The sequence below is a fragment of the Lissotriton vulgaris genome, chromosome 9 (assembly GCF_964263255.1).
Source record: "Lissotriton vulgaris chromosome 9, aLisVul1.2, whole genome shotgun sequence".
In the NCBI taxonomy this organism is placed as follows: domain Eukaryota; kingdom Metazoa; phylum Chordata; class Amphibia; order Caudata; family Salamandridae; genus Lissotriton; species Lissotriton vulgaris.
The window spans coordinates 339,517,212-339,537,408 of NC_141697.1; the positions used below are offsets into that span (position 1 = coordinate 339,517,212).

General features: G+C 41.6%; 1 protein-coding gene across 2 annotated transcripts in view; it reads right to left on the reverse strand.

The window, feature by feature from the left end:
• Nucleotides 1–20,197, reverse strand: part of FBLN5 (fibulin 5) — a 272,407-nt gene that overhangs the window by 146,407 nt on the left and 105,803 nt on the right. The window lies entirely within an intron of this gene.

Genomic DNA, 20,197 nt, shown 5'->3' on the forward strand with positions numbered 1-20,197 from the left:
ATGAGGCAACTGCCTCGGTATCCAAAAACCCACCACTGTCAGAAGGAATCTGACAGGAGAAGACAAGACACAGACGACAAGCCAGTCGGAGCCACGCGTAGACGGCAACACCGGCTCCTGTGATTATTAGCGTAACGCGGCCGCTGCTCAAGCGCTAGCCTAAGCACAAACGCTACAACATAGAGACCCTGCACATTCAATTTGTTTTACTTCAAATGTTTTGTGCCCACTTACTGTTGGCGCCTCTGCAACCTCTACCAGCAGGTTGACCAATGTGTGACTCAGCTAAGAATTATAGTCCACTCCCAAAGACTATACCAATCATTGGAGGATCCTAACCAGAATTATACGTCCAAGCACAGCAAGAGGACGGCTGTAGCCCGAGGCAGAAGGGCTATAATACAATTAGACCAATCCAGTCAAAGAGGGTAAAATGGTCTAAATATAAACGTAAAAAATAGAAACAACTGGAATGTTTGAATAGAAGGATAGTACCAGTCATTAGTGGCCCAGAGCCACTCCATTGCCTTTAATTAAGCACACAATATTCCAATTGTGAATTTGTTTTAATGTCACTTCTCTTCATCCCACTTTCTTCGGTGTAACGTTGTGACATTTAGTTCTAGAGGACTCTACTTATGAAAAATGCTGCTCTGTGTGCTCCATTTAATTATGTGAGTTTCTCTATTGTAAATGTCCTTTGTGTATAAATGAAGAAAACGCCAAAACACAACACTTCACACCATGCTTAACAGGGGCGGAGAGAAAAAGGAGCATAAACAAGGCTAAAGAAAGTTAGTTAAAAACAGTCAAACAATACCAAAAGTCGCCTAATGAAACTTTTTTACTCTTTTTGAAATACTTCTTATTGAGCTTTGTCTTTCAAGTCGACAATAAAAACAGTAGCTATGTAATTTAACAAAACACCTATGACATAACGTGTAAGGTTAGAGATATGGTTACGTTTTATGTCCTAGTAATATGCGTGTGGTAGACTGGTCTGTCTTTGAATCTGAACTATTAACATAGAGAGAAAATCCCACAAAAAATACACCAGAAAGGAGAACAGGGGAGTAAGGGGGATGGGGTCTCGGGGAAGCATCGACAAGACAGGATGGCTGGGCAAAAGTTAAAGTAAGGGCTTATTTAGAAGGCCAACTAAGCAACTGAATTAGGGAGAGAGCCCCTCTCGGACAGTGGGCCCCTAATGCAGTTGAGAATATGAACATGGAGGTATATCAGAAGACTTAGGTATTACACACCGCGCGCAGCAGGAGGGAGTGCAACTGAGGACAGGAGGAGCAATATCCTCAGAACCAGTGCTTAATTTGTGCCGGTGCTTTCCGGCACACCTGTGTTTGTAATGTAGTAAGTGGTCTAGTCCATTTACATTGTTACTCCTTGATCCGCATATACAACCAAATATAAATCTGTTTCACTTATTTGATAACGGTGTACTATTCAACTCTCATCATGCATAAAAACCAGCAAAAATGCCATTTGTTTTGAATAGTGTGTAGAGGAAAGTTTTTATCAAGCTTCACTAACAGATATAGTAGGGGCAGCAGCAGGGCAAGTATTTTTAAAACACACTCAGATTGAAAAAGTAGGAGTGTTAGTGGGAATGTGCGTGAGAGAGTGTATTTGAGAATATCTGAGTGTGAGAGCATGAGCGTGTGTGAGAGTTTGAGCATATGTGAGAGTGTGTGCCCGTGGTGTGTATGTGTGTGTATATGAGTATAGCATGGTGTGAGTATTATGCTTGGGATTGTAATCCTGCCCTGGCATACTGGAAGTAATTGTTGACTAATGGGCACGGGCCGGTTCTGACATAATTGAGGCAATTCTTGGCATAGGAGAGGGCACCCATAGTATAGGGTCACACAAGCCAGATTCTGGTCTTTGCATACCAAAGGTAATTTTGAAATAGGGGGGGTTTATGGTGCGTTAGGGATATGTGTGTATATGAGAACACAAAGCACCTTTGCACATGTCCCTGTATTGTCCTTTCCCCAAATCGGCACATAGAGCACTGGAATATTTCATCTTCCCCTTTTCAATGCATTAGTCATTTTAGAAAATGTATTCCAAAATTGTACTTCAAATGCACTTTTGATGTAATCTTTTTCAAACTTTTCACGGGGCGGGCGAGCCTCCTATCAAAACCTTGCTTGAGAAAGGCTCCTGTGCTGAAATTCAGATCGGGTACAACACCTGGCTTTCAGTGGTGCCATTTAAGGATGTCGGTGAAGCCAATAGAGGAAGCGGGCAAGCCGATGGGGATAGTGGTAAAGCCGGGGAAAGTGGATGTTGTTTCTGAGAAACATTTGAGCACCTGGACTTCCTTTTTTTTTTTTTACAAATTAAGCACTGTCAGAACCTGCGCGGTGGTAGAGCGTCCCATTTCATGGAGATCGGGTACTTCCAGGGTCCCTGAGCCACCTCCCTTCTCAAAGCAGTGCTCTCAGGCTCCATCCAAGCCTGAAGCAAACACCTTCACGCCATCGGAGCAGAGGGTAGCAGGGCCCTCCGGCGACACTAAATACTGAGCTACACCAAAACTCCGACTGCTCAGAACTTGAGAAGCAGCCCAGTGTGCAGACCTCCCAGCTGTGGAGTGGTGCGGTTCGCTGCATGAGAGAAACTAAACCTGAATTTGGCATCTACATGAAAACAATGCATTTCAGAGGACACAACATATAACCACCCATATGCCAAGAGTGAAGTCCTAGATACACCTAATAGTAAGTACTGAACGAGTAGTTCTATGTCAGATATCATCCTTCTATATATCAAATACACCCTCCTTATCAAACCTCCTCTATCCCACTATTCTCTCATTTGATGGCTATTGTCAACTCCAACTACACTTTAGCTGTTATCCATCCTGTACAAATCCCACTTACCTCTGTAAAGCCTTCAATCATAGGGCCCAATAATGACTTTGGAGGTGTGGGAGCGGGCCGCCACACACGTGCCCCGCTCCCACACCGCCAAAGTCGACTGCGTGCCAGATTACGAGTTTCCTCGTGGTATGGCGGCGGCGGTGCTTTGGCGGTCCCGGGGTGGTGCAGTTCTAAGGCTCATAAGTGAGCCTTCGAACTGCAGCTCCCAGGGAGCGCCAAGCAAGTTCCTGCACGGCTTGCAGTCCATGCCATGCAGGAATGGGGTGCATGCACACAGGGGGGCACATCATCTGCCCCCCTGCATGCACCCTCATGCACAGGGTCACTACGTGGCCCTTCCTGACCAGCACACTTTTCATGGCGTTATCATCACCATGAAAAGTTTGGAGATCAGGAAAGTCATAATATGCTTGGCGGTGCCACAGCAGGACCGCCAGAACATTCCTGTCTCGGACTGCTGCTCCACCATCACGCAGTTGCAGAGGTCCTAAAGCGGGTCGACTGCCGAAGTTGGAATACAGCAGTATGACTGCCCGTGCAGCAGCAGCCACAGGTTTGGCAGTCCCATGGACCGCCAAACTCGTAATTAGGCTCTAAGTCTTTATTGCTTATTAGTGTAGAAATGTATTTACATAGCATAAAGAAGCACCAACTAATGTTTTGAACACCCGGTGCACTTTGCAAATTACTCCTTTCAGCGAAATTAGAATTTCCCCCACATTATAATGTGCCCCCATACGCTTCCCCTATGAATCGATCGCAATATTTTAAATATCAATTAATTAAATATATACACAAATAAAGAAAATAAACCCATGAAAGGAACATAGGACAAAAGTCATAAAGAACTGACACCACAACAATTGACCATAGGCAGAAAGGAGGTGTAAAGTGTGAGTAGACATATCAGGAAAGGACCCTCTGCTAAGAGAAGGCGCTGGCTGATGCCCACAACTGTAATCAGGGATTGGAAGGGTATAGAGGAGAATGTGGTAGGAGCAACAGCTCTACTTTAGGGGATGTGCACTGGCCCAAGAAGGGCTGGATGAAGAGTAGCCCTTGTTGGACATGATAATGCTTTCACCTAATAAAATCCGACACTGATGTTATCAGATGCAATAATTATTGTCAATTCTGACTTTTTGGGGAAATAACATGCAGATTTTCACTCGCCGCACAACGGTAAACAACAATGCCCTGTTGTTTGAATTTAGTAGTGCGTGTGCGGTGCGCGCTGTGTACACTTTCGGCGCGTCCATGCAGGCCGTGCACGCGCACCATCGAGGACGTCCTGAATCAACATGCTCTAATATGCTCTATAGGTGAACTTACGTCGATAAGCACTTGCAATCATGAACTGTCCTAAAATGGGCAGAATCCAGATGAGACCAACTAGAAGAATCAACTTTTTTACCAGGCTGACAAAGACCAAGTATTCTCTTTACTTTCCTATTGCCTATTTCCCGTATTTTCTGGTCTGATATAAAAACGATGTTGTTAAACGGAAATTTCTGTCAAAACACAATTGGCCCACCTGTCTTTCATTTTCTGGATACCCTACTTCATGCCTACGCACACACAACAGGGAAAGAAAACCAAAATAAAACGCACTGACCTTACATTATTCATGTTTAGAAGACACTAAAGTAAGACTCCGGGCAACTGCTTTAGAATAAAATAGCAGGAAGTTATGAGACTATTCGTGTTGGTCTTGGCAGTTACATATTTATTAAATGGATCTGACAGTGAAGAAATGTCTTTAAAACAACCTGAACAGGACTAGTTTGCACTGCAGCACGCTTAGAGCTCTTAAACTGGATATCATAGTAGCATATTAGTGTATGAACTCTCTTAACTGTCAGGGTGTTTGTGCAAATGGAGCTTTTTAAAAAGAAATGGCTTTAAGTTATTTAAACACATGTACCTCTTTGGTTTTCCTGTGCACCCAAACTATATGTTTCTCCTCACACATTCAGGGCTATACATTGGTGTAAACCGCCAACCCCCCTTCATCAGTACCTCAATGCAGCCAGAAGAAACAAGTATTTGCAATGCAATCGGTCTCGCCGTTGGGATCTTATATGTATTTACTTTTGCAGCACATTATTGTCGGTACAGCAACATGTATTGCTGTGTTTTAATTAACTTTGGATCTGTTTGAGTTAAAAACAAACTATGTTTGTTAAAATCTGCTGATTATGTGGCCGATGCGGCAAATCCACAATTATGCGGAAAACATTACACATTACAGTATGTCTTATGAATGAATGCCTTTCAGAGAAGAAGTGAGGAGGGATCCTTGTAGAGTCCCGGTCACTCAGCAAGCATTAGGCTCCTATTCCAATATGGTTCATTTTGAATAATGACGTCTATTTGAGTGAAATTGCGCACAGGTTTGACTAAACTTCAACAAAACGATCGAATATCATTGACGCCCCCCACCACCAATGACAGCGCAAGTATAAGGTGAACTTGGGGAGGGTGCGCAGATCACGGACCAATGATCCACGCCCCCTCCGACACCGTAGCAAAGTAGGTGGTAGTGCGCAAGTTCTCCTCGAGAAGCAGTAAAGTCCTGAGCAGGCCTCCGAGTCCTCCTACACGATCCGCACCACAGTATAAACTAAAGTAAGTAATAAAAAAGGTTGTAATGTTGTACTGTCATGATTGGGCACAAAGGTATTAAATGTACAGAGGAGCACGCTGCGCTGGCACCGGCACCGGCATTAAGACCAATAGGCGAAAAAGCAGGTAATGGCGAGGTTGTTGTGATTCAAGAGTAAGGGGCGGGGAGAAGGTCAAAGAAAGAACGTTCAGAAGGAGTGGAGAAGCATGAAAAGTGGGGTAACGCAGTGGGTGACTCGATAGAATCATCCATAGGCCCAATTATTTTGAAAGGAACTCATATTGTTGTTGCCAATGGGCTCTCAGTCAATGATTATAAATTATTTAGAGAGAGGGCAGTGTGAAATATAAATCCTATTTAACATAAAGATTAATAGAGAGGAAATATGAAACTAGATGAGAGATGCTAGGGGCAATAAAGGGGGGGGGGGGTGGTTTGTGGTGGGAAATGTGCAAAGGCTATGAAGGAATGGTTTTAGGAGCATGTTCAAATAAGTGTTGTGACAGCTACCACATGACATCCCCAAAAAGACACACAAGTAAAAAAGAGATATTGAATGAGGACCAATAAACCACCCAATCTTTGGTAGCAGACGCCATGTACTTCAGGCCTGCTGGCCTCTTCAGTTCGAATTAGATCTATTTAACTCGTGACCTGGCTGCACATCACCTTACCAATCAGCAAGTGATGAATGAACCTGAACTTGCGCTTTTCGCTCTCTGGTTCCGGGACAAGCAAAGAGTCATCTGATGAGGCTTGTCAGGCAGGGCTTTAAGTGGGATGAAAAAACGGGTCTCTCAAAGGGGCGTGGCTGATGTAATTAATTGTGTGGTTTAAAAACATGAAAGCTAAACATCTGTGCTTAGCATAGTGTGCTGCCCAACTGGTATTTTGCTGGTTCTGTCATTGTATCCAGATATATAGTGCAACAAGTTACATTATACCTACAACAAGCTATTTGCTTTGTCAATTGAAAAGTGCATTGTTTTGGCCTTTCTTTTTCCAATATTTTCTTGGGGGGAGAACCCCTCCAAACCCACCTAGCAGTGGACGCATGCTCGGTGCACTCACTCGTTACGCACCATATGGGTCTGGTCTGCCAAAATTTGCCAGGGCTGCTTTCAGTTCCCAGTCCAGACCTGTGAGCCACCTATTCTCAGGCCCCAAGTGTACAGAAAATTATAACACTTGGGTTCTTCAGCAAATTAATTGATCTGAATCATTTATATTGGTTAAGACTACACCAGGTTTTGCATTCTTTATTAATGTGATAGAAAGATAAAACATTGCTGCACTTTAAGTGGAGAACTACTATTTAGGACCATGTTTCCCAAACTGTGGTTCGCAATGCACTGGTGGGTTGTGAGGATTGTAAAAGTCCTATTCTTCAGAAGGTGAACCAGCAATAACTAAATATGCCTTTAAATTCTGCATTCATCTTCTCACATTTGCTGTGCTTCAAAGACAGGTTAAACGTCTGACTACGTCTTCTGGAAAAGTGCTGCTTATTCTTTTAACTTGGGGATTGGTGTTTACTTTTCTTTCTCTGACTACAAAGTGAGAGGAGTTTGTAAAGTGAACTTCGTGACAATCTTGCTGGGTACGATAAGTGTGAAAGGAAAAGCTGTAGGTATGCCATTTTTTGTAACACGACAAAATGTAAATACCTGTAAATGAACTCTACACAGATTTCAGAATATATCAGCAGTTAGGGACACAAAATTAAGAATATTTTTGGTAATGCCAAAATGAGGTGGAAATAAAGATTTTAATATGATCAAAACAAATAAAGACACGTTACTTGGTGATGTGCAAATGATACATATACACTGAAACCTTATTTCCACACATCAGTTTTGTGCTTTATAATCTTATCAGTACATCTATACATCTGTATATCTGTGCAATTTCAGTGGCTATTTCAACTGAAAATGTGCTATCTGTAAATGCCATTGCTTTAGTAATATATTTTTGACAGTGTGCTCCAAAATACACCATGGGCTACATAATACACCCTTCCCACTTACCTGCTGAATACATTTGCTATCCTTGTTCTTTGTGGGAGGGGAGGATTGTTCACAATCCCTATGATTTCAGTGATGTGACAAAGATGTCAGCACCCCTACTTTGAAAATTGTTCCAGCACCACTGATTCAAAGGTGCTGAAATATGTCCCTAAGTGCAAATTTAGAACAAACCCTTGTAACTATTCCCAAGCAATACTCTGGGTGAACCTCCTAGTATTTATTGCTGCTGTTTCTTTGCTTCACAAAGTCATTTCAACAGAGAATGTCCTCACTATGCAAGATCGTTCACAATCCTGTAAGACTTTTACACAAAAATTTAAAAATATGGATGTGGCCTAACAACCAGTGCTGCCAACTTTGGATCTCAGAAACGAGGGCTGAGTCTCAACATTGGCTCAACATTCTCTGACCTCAAGTAACGTAATCTGGTGCTCATATTAAGCGCTCCAATGCCCCTGAGTCAGCTTTCATGTGATATAAAACTGCAAGAAAATATATATGGAGTCCAAAATGCCCCCACTGGGTCTTGTTTTAACACAACAATGGATATGAGGCCTTACCCCATACTCTGCTGCAGAAGGAGTTTTTGAAAGAAAAGCACTATTACTAGCACCAAGATTATTCAGAAGTCTTGTGATTTTAGTGACCAGATGCCACAGGCCAGATCTCCACTCTGAAAAGTGTTCCAGCTCCAAGCTCGAGTACAGTTCATCTTCTACCACTTTTATGGGAAAATCAATATCTTGACCACAGGCGATAAAGACATGTGGAATGGTGAGGTCAAACTCGTAACATTTACAGACAATTGCTGTCAGTGAGGAACACCACAAATTTCACATAGGATGCTATCTTAGCCATTCACAGCAATATGAAAGCAGGCCTACAATTAAATCTAAAAGTCGCCCCACCTCCTGTCCATTAAAACTCGGTAGGTCGCAAAATTTGTCATTCTATAAATTGGGTCCTGGTTCTACAAAGTTTAGGAAGCACTTATTTAGGGGGTCATGAAGACACATCGTTTAGACTAGAGTTTATGTTTATTTTGGTGCATTACTTTTTCTCTTTCCTTCTTTCTTGTTTCACCTCTTCCGCCCCCACCATTTCCCAACTTCGCTTGGAATCGGCAAAGATTGAAATACGCTTCAAAAAGTAATACAAATGTGGTTATCTATAAAAGAGTGTGTTTTGATGCCTTCCATTGCTATGTTGATGTAAGCCACTGTGTGCACTATTTTTTTATATATTTATTTTTATTTTTCATTTTACAGTGTTTTTTATAGCACGAACTTGATCCATATCGGGTATCGGAGCGCTTTACACAGCACCAGTTGCATTAACATGAGGACACATTCATTTGGTTAGGCACAGGGAGATTAAGTGATTTGCCCAGAATCACAGGATGTTCAGCGTCATTGCCGAGATTCGAGGTCGATTGCCCTAGCCATTAGGTCAACTCCTTTCCCCTATGCAATTAGAGGTAAAAATGTATCTGACCATGAAATGTACCACCAAAAAGTTCATATGTTCGAGGATCTTGCATTTCCTACGAACCTCATGCAAAGGTGTAGTGCGGAGCACATCGCATTATTAGTTTTTAAGACAACGTGTGGGTTCATAAGAGATACGTTTTATGGCAAAATATTTTTTAGGTAGTGAAAATTGACAGTCCTCTGTAGGAATCACAAGATTTTAAGATGGAGTACAATGTTATTAATTTCGAATTTAATTATATATTTTATGGCTCGGGAAACACAGCAAGTTCAAAATGCGCCACAAAGAAACTCAATACGTCAATTTAAAAAAAGTACATATTTATGTGAAAAACAAACTTCATCGAGAGGGGTTCTTCAATTAACATCTACATTCTCATATCTCAATAAATTAGCCAGTTTTATTTAAAGGTGGAATTATAACCCAGCCTCCCCCCCCAAAAAAATAAAAGCACTGCACATATAGCATCACCAGACATCACCAATGAAATAGGCCAATCACTATGTGCATTTTACCTCGTCTGCTGCGTGTGCACAGCATGATCTATGTACTACATACAGATATTTCCCACCCATGCATGTAGTCTGCACAGAGTATGGTGCTAAGCACTTACTTGTTTGCGATACATAAATGGCTTTGTTGCAAGTTGTGCTGTGCGTGTCTACTACCTCAGTAACTGGGGGCACAGGGCATGGCAGGCACACCTTAGAGATACTGTGCACAAAGAGAATGGCCAATGGACTTGCTCTGTGCATGCTTCAGACAAGGAATGGCCACAGGTCCTGGACTGTGTAAGGCAATGATGCGTCAATGTTGATCTTATGCAGAAAGTTGTGACAAGATATGTTATTTTAATGAATTTGTAAAGCGCATGGCTGCCCCAGCAACGGGGTATCCCAGCACTAGTTCCAGGTCATATTGCGGTGGACAGACGGGGCAGCAGGTTTAGGCCGAATGTAATCAATGATGTCTTCTGTGATAGTAACTTTCACTCCTTGTACAGTGCCTGAGGGATAGTCATGGCTGATTAGAGGATGTATGTCGTTACAACGCATACTTTTACAACGCCTACCTTTACAACACACTTTTTACACCGCAACATCCATTACAACGCATTCCATTACAACGCATGCCATTACAACGAAATCTTTGAAACTACCTTTATAATGCATTCCACTACAACGCATACTACATTTACAACGCATACCATTACAACGCATACCATTACATTGCATGTATGGTAAGTATTGGAAAGTGTAGGGGTAAAAATTACTATTCTAACTCCAGGGGGTGCAACAGTAGGGTAAGTATTGGATAGTGTAGGGGTAAAAATTACTATTCTAACTCCAGGGGGTGAAACAGTAGGGTAAGTGTTGGATAGTGTAGGTATGCGTTGTAATGGTGTGCGTTGTAATGACTGCGTTGTAAAGGTATGCGTTGTAGTGGTATGCATTGTAGTGACATGCGTTGTAATGGTTGCGTTGTAATGGCATGCGTTGTAATGGATGTTGCGTTGTAAAAGTTTCGTTGTAAAGGTAGTGCGTTGTAAAAGTTGCATTGTAAGTGTTGTTTCCCCTGATTAGATAAACATAACTGGCGACTTCAATGGTTTTTTTTTTTTAGGTTTTGAATAGTAACTATAACGTATCTTCAACTTCTTTATCGAAGGGATTTGCAAGTTTTATTTTTTATTTACCTATTTAGTTTGTGATCTTGGAATAGACAATGCAATCTCTAAACAAAAGCTTTTTCAGTGCATTTATAGTACCTCCTGCACCTCTCCCCATTGCTTACCACAAACTATCCGTCCAATGATAGGCAATTCATAAGCTTGTGGGAAGAAAGGGTTCTTTTCCTAAGGTGCCGACATCCATCACTTCACGCGTCTGGTTTATATTTGTTAACGTTGGCAGACGCAGGCTGTGTTGTGCTATAATTATACCCAGGGCCCAGTGCCGGATCCAGTGTTTTGACTGCTCGATTTTTTTCTCAGACTTTCCAAAGTTTGAAATTCCAATCCAAATGCTTTTTCATCGGCTCCTTTCGCTTTAAACTCCATAAACTACTCTTCTGTGCTAGGGATTGTTCTGCCCTTGGGTAAGCTGGACATAGCCCAGTATTTGTTCTTAAATTAATCTAGAAAAAAGCTCTTGGTGACTGACGCCCTTCCAGATATTTGGTTTGTGGTGGCCATCAAAGGCTACCTCCACCCAGTGTCTCAACTTCCTCCCCACAACTTTCACCTGTGAGTTGGAGATTCGGAAGGACTTGCTTTATATGCCGAGCCAGTCGGTGTGCCAGTTTATTCGAGCTGCATCTGCCAGGCAGGACATCAGGACACCAAGGTCGCAAGGGCAACTCTACCGCACTTTTGGTTGTTTTTTGCTACCCGAGCAAGGTCAAAGGAGACAATTTTCCTTACTTGAATTAGGGCACATCTACCATTGCTAAATCAGATTGCACGTGCACCTAACATAGCAAAGAGTGCAACAAAAAGATTGGCTGCCAACTGCTTCTGCATCAGATGAGTCAAACCTTTGGAGGCACTATTAAATCATGTAGTAGTACTACCCAGAGTCTATGAGGGAGTGACAGAGGGGCAACCCATTGGAGACAATGCAAAAAAACACTAGATTGTATTCCAGGAAGTTTCGTAAGAAGCAACAGAGGAGTAATAGCAAATACATCCAATCATGGCACTGTTAAACCACCAAGGATATTATATGGATCAACATGGGAGCAACAGAGGAGCAACAAGTTGTAGGTACTGTTAAACCACCAAGGATATTGGGTCCACTCAAGTGTCATAGAGGAGCAACCAATTGGAGGTCCTGGAAAACCACCAAGGAGTATTATATGGAATCTACCAAGGAGTGACACAAGAGAACCCATTGGAGGAGCACTCAAACCACCATGGTGTATTATATGGAATCTGCCAAGGAGTGACACAAGAGAACCCATTGGAGGAGCACTCAAACCACCATGGAGTATTATATGGAATCTACCAAGGAGTGACACAAGAGAACCCATTGGAGGAGCACTCAAACCACCATGGAGTATTATATGGAATCTGCCAAGGAGTGACACAAGAGAACCCATTGGAGGAGCACTCAAACCACCATGGAGTATTTTATGGCGCCAACTCAGGAGCAACCCAGTGGGGGCACTGCAAAACCATCAAGGAATATAAGGAGTCCATCCAGGAGCGACAGAAGAGCAAATGATTTCGGAGGTACAACCAAGTATTATATGAAGTCTACTCAGGAGCGAGAGTTGCGACACAGAGAAGACACCCATCTGAAGCACTGATAAACTATCTAGGAGTAGGACATTTAGTCTACCCAGAAGCAATAGACGAACAACCCATCTGAGGCAATGTTAAACAACCAAAGGATACATGTATGGTGTTTATTCTGGATGAGTGCCGAAGAGGTTCATGAAGTGATAAGTCAGAGGAAGGGATAGGGGTTCTGGCCCTAGGCCCTAACAGTCTCAAAAGAGGAAGACACAACAGGAAGCAGCAGTTAACCTTCCACACTTTGCCTCGATGCCTGAGCCGACACATTCTGAAGGATTAAACAGGCAGAGAATGGGGAGGAGCAGAAGGGGGGAGAAAGAAGCAGAATGGGTAGAAGTCCCGGACTACACAGAAGGGAGGACTCTGTGTAGGTTGGACAGGGCGAAAGAGAGGAAAGATAACAAGAGAGAAAAAGAGTAAAAGGGAGAAAAGTAGGGAAATCAGAAATACCCCATATGAGAACCAAGAGACTGGACGCCGGGCTAAAACATCTTAGACAAAAGTTTCACAGCTGAGAGGCTCCAAACCTAATAACATAAATACCAGAGTGTCAAACTCACACAAGAGACAGATATAAATGACACACAACAGAATCCCAACTGAGGGCAACTGTAATCTTAAGAAAAAGAATTATCCTCTCCAGTTCTTGGTTATCTTCTGCAAAGGGCTCTGCTTGAAATAAGTGCTGCATACTTTCCTGAGCCCATTCTTGTTCTATTAACAACTATTTGCATTAGGCATTCTATGTTGAGTGCACAAAGGTACTGCCAGAAAAAAAGGTCACAGTTAAGTAAGACTGCACAGATGAGGTCAAGAACTGGCTAGCTAAGGCTGTGTAATATGACACAAGCAAAGTTGCTGATGCTAGGGAAGATCCTTTCATACTTAAGAACTGAACCCGACGCAAAGTTGTAAAGATTTCACTATTGTTTTGTAAACTTCACAAAGGTCAATGGGATATTTGTTTCATACTGCCATGGCTTTCAGTTTTTTGGCTTGTAGTTATCCATGTGATAATTATAACTTTTACGACAACTTATGTTACAAATCCTTCTTAAGTCTAAAATTGTAGTTTATGACAATGTATGTCGTACACAGCCTTTCTCAAAGCTAAAAATGGTTGTGTAGATTTGCTGTACAATGCACTGCCCAAAGATCAGCAAAAGGGGAACTTACCTTGCAGAGAAACCAATCTGCATACATTTTCCAGCAGGAATTATGATGCAAATACTCAAATAGCGCCAATTACACGCTGCAAGTCGTGATATGCGGGCAAAGGGAATCCACATAAAGGGAGAAAAAGGGGAACTTGACAAAACTTTAAGGGCGAAAAAACATTTTTGCTCACACCCAGATCAATCACCAACAATTAACCTCTACCAAAATATATATCACACCACTTTGAATGAGATAGATGTTCAAAACCTAAAGTGCACAGTTCACTGATGCACAGACTGTATATTATTGGTGGGTTTAATGCATCTGGCCTAGAAAGAGCCGTATACAAGTAAAACATTGAAGCAATGATGCATATTGATATTTGTGCAAGCGCAAGTTGGGGATGTTGGAGGTTTGACTCCCAAGTACGAGAAAGATGTCGGGCTGCCCATACTAGTGACATTTGAGGCACTGCTGAGTAGATGTATTAGTACTATGTGTCACCACAATATCACACAAAGTGACACAAAGCGGTACAAACTGTAGAAAAAATGTTTATTTCCCAGAGCAAAACTTTCTTGCACTGGAAAGTAGCCCTTATAGCAACGCAGATAGTGCTTTGTGCTACTTTGCGTCAAGGAAGCATCCCATGGGCGGGACATGGACAATACTGAAAATGTTGGACAAAGGTTTTGCACCAAACAATAACGCCTCTTTTGAGGTAGGCACTAAATAGGGGAAATGTTTACATTTCTCCTACCTTTTTATATATTATAAGTGTGCTACACTGCACTGATAAATCAATTACGAAAAAATAGCTTTTTGAGTAATAACGAAGAAACTCCATAAAACACTGGAAAGAGGTATGTCATCATCATTACAAATAGTAGATCAGTGATATAGTAAGGATTAAGGCTAGGGTGGCTGTAAATCCTCAGGTTAGGTCAAAGGTGTTAGTTAAGGTTATACGAGTGGACTTTACGATTCTGCTTTAAATTAGAGATTTTATTGTTGCTTTGATTAGTGTAAAGTTTAGTGCTTGGTTTTTGGGTTAAGGCTGTGTTGAGGAGTAGGTTTTGGGGTACGCTGAGGGAAAACATTAGGGATTTTTCCAAAGATGTTGGTGATTCTGGTTAGCTATAACAGATTCTTTGTGATTTTTAAGGTGTTGTAAAAATGCCTTTTTATGCTTTTAGGCTCTCACTTTCATTCACTTTTTCATAAATGTATTTGTTCATTTTTGCATTTATTCATTTTACACAAATCGACCAGTGCTTAATGTGTGCCGGTGGCTACAAGTGGTGATTACTCGCACTAATTTTTGGGGCCCGGACTTAATTTTCATCATCAGACTTTGACCTACATTAAGAGAGAGAAAAGTGGAAAAGGGGGAAATAAAAGATAGGATAAGGAGAGAAAGCAGGGGTTCAAAACAACCAGTATAAGTGAGAGGAAGAGTAGGGTGGTGGGAGAAAGAATCATGAGGTGGACAAAAGAGACATGATGTGAAATCTGCAGAACTGACGGAGGGTTCCTGAGAAAAACCCTTATCGCTACACTTAAAAAAAAAAAAAATTAAGCATTGCAGTCACAGCAATGTAAAAACGGGTTTGCCATATGATTTTACTAAAACTGGCATTCTTAAACTAAGTTATAACTCTTGTGTGGTGTGAACAACATGATTAACCTCGTCATCAATAATATGTAAAAAAAGAAAAGTGGCAAGGATGGGGAGCATTTGTTAATGGGTGCATGGGTCCGATCTGGAGAGTAGGCTAAGAAGGTGGTACCTCCATATCTACATGATGTGCTTTATCTTGCTCCTTCTCATTTTCTCTTACTAAAAAATGAATCAGATAATTCAACCGAATAATGCGCCCACTGTGGGTATCTTGCTAAACTCTGGGTCACTGATTATGAACCTTGATTTGAATTCTAGTAGGGCCATCCATTCAACCAGTGTATCCAAGATCACCTACTGATCATCATGTAATGACGATACAATTAAAACATAGGGGCACATCACAATGCGGTGGGACTGCCGCCGACTGGCCATCGGTGGCGTCCCACCAACAGACAGCCCTTCGGGCCAAACACCGCATTAGGATGCAGACGGTCGGACCCTTGTCTGTCGGGGGTGCGGGAAATGAGATTTTGATATCAATTTATGATCAATTTAATAACTTATCTCATTCATCTATTTTGGACCGTTAGTATCTGTCATTGAGTAAAAGACAACCCCCGCATAGGTTTAGACAAACCCCATTAACTGACGCCACTCGGAATAACCACTTACAACTGATAAAGTTTGAAAGTTTTATATAAAAGTCAAAGTTGGATGCAATTACAATCTGCTCAGGATAAACCTCAAAGTATACAAAAGAATACAAAATCAATTCCAATATCAGCAATTTAAAGCTTCGATGTGAAGTGGTTCCTTGGCGTCATCTACAGAAAGAGAAAAGTATCACGTTAACTCTGTCCCTACTCTATGCTATGTGACATCCCTACTTCGCAAGTTCCTAACCTAAAAAGGTGTCAGCAGTTTGACTCCCAAAGAAGTTCAAACTCTCTTAGCCTCTAAAAGGTAACTTAAGTTTAAGAAGCAGTACCCTCTCTGCCTACCCATCCGCTCTTCTTAAGGGTCCTCGGCCTACTGCTCTCTTGCGCTCTGATCTCTCTCAGCGCATCTGCTCAAGTCATCTACCCTTCGCCCTTCTCTCTCTGAGCTGTTCCTAACCTCCAATTGCTACCTCCTCCCCGGGGTGCTGTCCCTAAAATACACAATCCCAGTGTGGGTGAAACGCCCCTTGACGCCCACCACGGACTTTCCCCGATGATGTGAGCTTCTAGCTTCGTCCATTGCTTCATCTCTTTCGCCGTCCGTTAAGTTGACCTTTCTTCTTTAGATGTCATCTTCGTCTTCTTGTTGGCGACTTCTACTGACACTTTCAGATCAAAAGTCATATGAACTTAAACAAGACTTTAACTTACAACTGCTATTCTTGACCCTTCTAGGTCCTGTGAATGGTCATTCAAAAACAAGTTTCAAATTCTTAGCGCTTCCTATCACGTTCAGGCAATAAACCTTGTCCAGCGTTGTCACCTTAAATCTAACAAGTGCTAGACTTCTTGGCTCTCACGTCCACATCAAGCTATTCACGACTCCTGTGAGTCCACTGAATTATACACATTGGACTGTATTCCTGCTAACCCTTGGTCAGTCAGGTTAGAATCACAAATGACCTAAACCTTTCTAACATTCTTACAAAAAGCCTTCTACACAGTATAACCTTTAACATATATTTTCGTATTTAGCAAAAGTCTGTTACATATATGTGAATACATTGTACATAGAATATAAACTACGTAAAGCATAACTTTATATCCTCATTCTCTATATCGTTTTATACATGTTCTACACATTTCTTCACTTTTCATTTCTCGCTGCTTCTCCGTTTAAAGGTTACACACGTACATGAATTCTACTTTGCACGTTCTATATTTCGTAAGCATTTCTACACCATTTCTACATCAGCCCACTACGTATATGGGCCTTCTAAATCTAATACATGTTCTAAAGTGAATACAGTTACATTTCCTATATTACTTTGGGTTATATCGGTTATCTATATGCTATAAGTGTCAACTTCACATTACGATATACGTTTCATTACTACGTTATACGATGTGGTTGTAAATATGGCCTATACATAACTTTTATTCAAATTTGCGCTCTCTCAGTCCCCCCTTTGATGACTTTTAGGAGTCATCACTAAATGCAATTTGAATAATATCTCTAAACAGGACTAGTTACAATATTCCCTCTTTTCATCGTTTCGAGAGCTCTTAAACTTTTGTACTGTTGATCTTGTAAAGCAGCTAATCTCCTTTCTTGCTCTCTCATTGTTCGTTGTAACCGGTTCGACCTATACCATTTATATAATTTTACTAAACCTAACAATGTGATTATACAAATTAATACTATCAATACAGGCTTTATTATGTACCACACTATGCTTTTCCCAAGGTTGGAAAACCAACTCCCAACCTTTCCTACTCCATGACCAACTTTTTCCCAAACATTTATTTTTGATAAATCTTCTATCTCCTGATGAATCTGTGTAATGTTCCGTATGACTTTCTCAAGTGGTTTTGAATTATCAGGAATATAAGTACAACATTCCTGGACCTTCAAAGCCTTACAAACTCCGCCTTCTTTTGCTAGCAGTACATCTAAAGCAAGTCGGTTCTGAAGAACCATTGCTCTAATCGACTGCATCTCTCCCTCTACTAACATTAATGACCTTGCAGTGCTTGCAGATAATCTATCCACAACTGTAGCCAGTCTCCTGATCTTAACATCGTTAAGTATTAAACCTAACATCGGAAACATCGCTCCAAATACATCTCCTACTACTTCTGCATCTCCTACTTCCCTTTTCGCTCTCCTCGAAGCCTTTCCTTCTATTATCGCTACATCCTTTGCATGATATATTTTGGGGAAGACAATTGCCAAGTAACACGAACCATACCAATTGTCAGGTAGTTTTACATAGGCATTTCTTCCACATACAAAATACACATTCGGAATAACTTGCATCTCTTTCATAAAGTCTTTCGTATAGTACTCCAATCTAAAAGCATGTTCGCAATTTACTTCACCTACAAATACATTCTCGTAATACGTTTCGCTTCGAGTTAAACATAACTTCCCTTTCTGCGTCCTATCCAATGCTATTGGACCATTGCTACCTTTCTTTTTATGTGCCTTCTCTTCTTTGGTCCAATCCGTTTTCCATTGTCCTGACATTTTCAGAATCTTCTGCCTTCTGTATCTATCATCTACTTGTCCTATGAACCTTTTCTCAACCTCCGACACTTTGCAAGTTAGATTATTTCTGCGTGCGTATGATGTATCTAGTGTATCCCAAGGAAGAAAGAACTTAGCTAGTCTATCCTCCTTTTTGTAATAGTCCCACTTATTCATTTGCTTATAATTTCGGAACTTCAGGCAGTACCGAATCATAATTTGAAAAGTAGTACTCAAATCCTTCCCTACCATAAAATATACTAAGCAGTAAACTACATGTTATCCCATAAGTCAATGGGAGATGATGATATCTAATGCCTTCGTCTACAGAAGCCGGCAATTGCATACAAACATAGCAATCTTTGGCCTCCATGGCATCGATATATTCATATAACAGTTTAGCATATGCGTTTGACCTAAAGTTTCCCTGTGACTCGTCTACATGTAATCTACGAGCTTCATCTGCCAATAACGCCTTTTCACGTATAACATTGCTCTCCTCGTTCTTTCCCACAAGAGCAGGTTTGAAAGTCGTTACAGGCTTTACATTTGCTGTTTCTTTATCACTTTCATGTCCTATTATGTATGATATTGTCACTACTGTAATTATGAGAAAAATTACTACTGCTATTAGTGTACCTACTATACATCTAGCTTTTCGGTTTGGGTTGCCGTTCTCCATGTTATCAAAACAGCGTAGCTCCTTCTTTTGCGAAAAAGTTCTTCCTTCTGCAGTCTTTGTTTGCTTTATTTGCTTTCTCAGTCTGTAAAGTGCTTTTTATTAACAAAGTCTCTTTTTCGCAACAATGTCTTTTCTCCTTTAACAACAGACAACCCTAACCCTTCTCCGTCCACTAAATGTAATCCCTAATTTTATTCTTCTTTCCACTCGGTGCTAGGTTATCTTCTTCTTTATAGCTTATACACAAAAGTCTCTTATGCATCAACAATTATTCTCGCACCTGCAGCTTTCACAACAATTTCTAATAATTCAAAACGAATAACTTTTTCTTCTTCTTCTGGCATTTGCTGGCCAAAGTTGGAAATTGTAATCTTTTCAGCACTAGATCTTGAATTTGACTCAAATATGGGGGTATGGGAAGTGTGAAAGTCAGTAATCCCTCAGTCTCGAGTCCAGGCGTCAACATCCATATCTCCACTGCCACAAATGGATCGTGATCGATCACTTTCACTTTCTTCACTCTCCCAGATTTCTGTCCCCAAGACATCTGCTAGATAAGTCCACTCTGGGGTGGCGTACCTTCTGCAGGGCACACGTACCCTTCTCGATCTCCTTGGACTTTCAGTTCCTGAGTCTGTAGTTTCCTCCTCCTGGTCTGATTCTTCTGCAATCGGAACAAGAGTTCTTTCTTGCTTTTCTTCCGAGCTTGGCCTTTTCCTTCTCTCCGACCAACTGGCTTCGTCTCTCTTTGTCCTTCTGCTCCTTGTTCTTGGACCTGTCTCTTGGTCACTCTCAGTTTGTTCGATATCTGTGTCGGACTCCCAATTACTTTCTTCTCCTGAGGCGACTTCGGTCTCACTGATGTCCTGACCTTCGTCGACCTGTTCCGTCTCAATCTCAGCCTCTTCGCTCACCTCCCCAGCTTGGCTTTCCCCCTCTATGGCTTCTCCTCTTTCCGCTGGATTCTCATCCGAGAGAGGAGCTGTTTCTTCTAGAGGTGTTGGCACTCTTCGGGTGTGTGAGGCATGTATCCAGTTTGGCAGACCTCCACACTTTACTGCAGTATTCGTCACTAGTATAACTTGAAACGGTCCTCTCCAGCGCACGTCTAAGCAGTTCTTTCTGACATGCTTCTTCACCAGGACCCAGTCCCCCGGACTCAGGTCATGGCACAAATCTTGTGCTGATGGAACCTC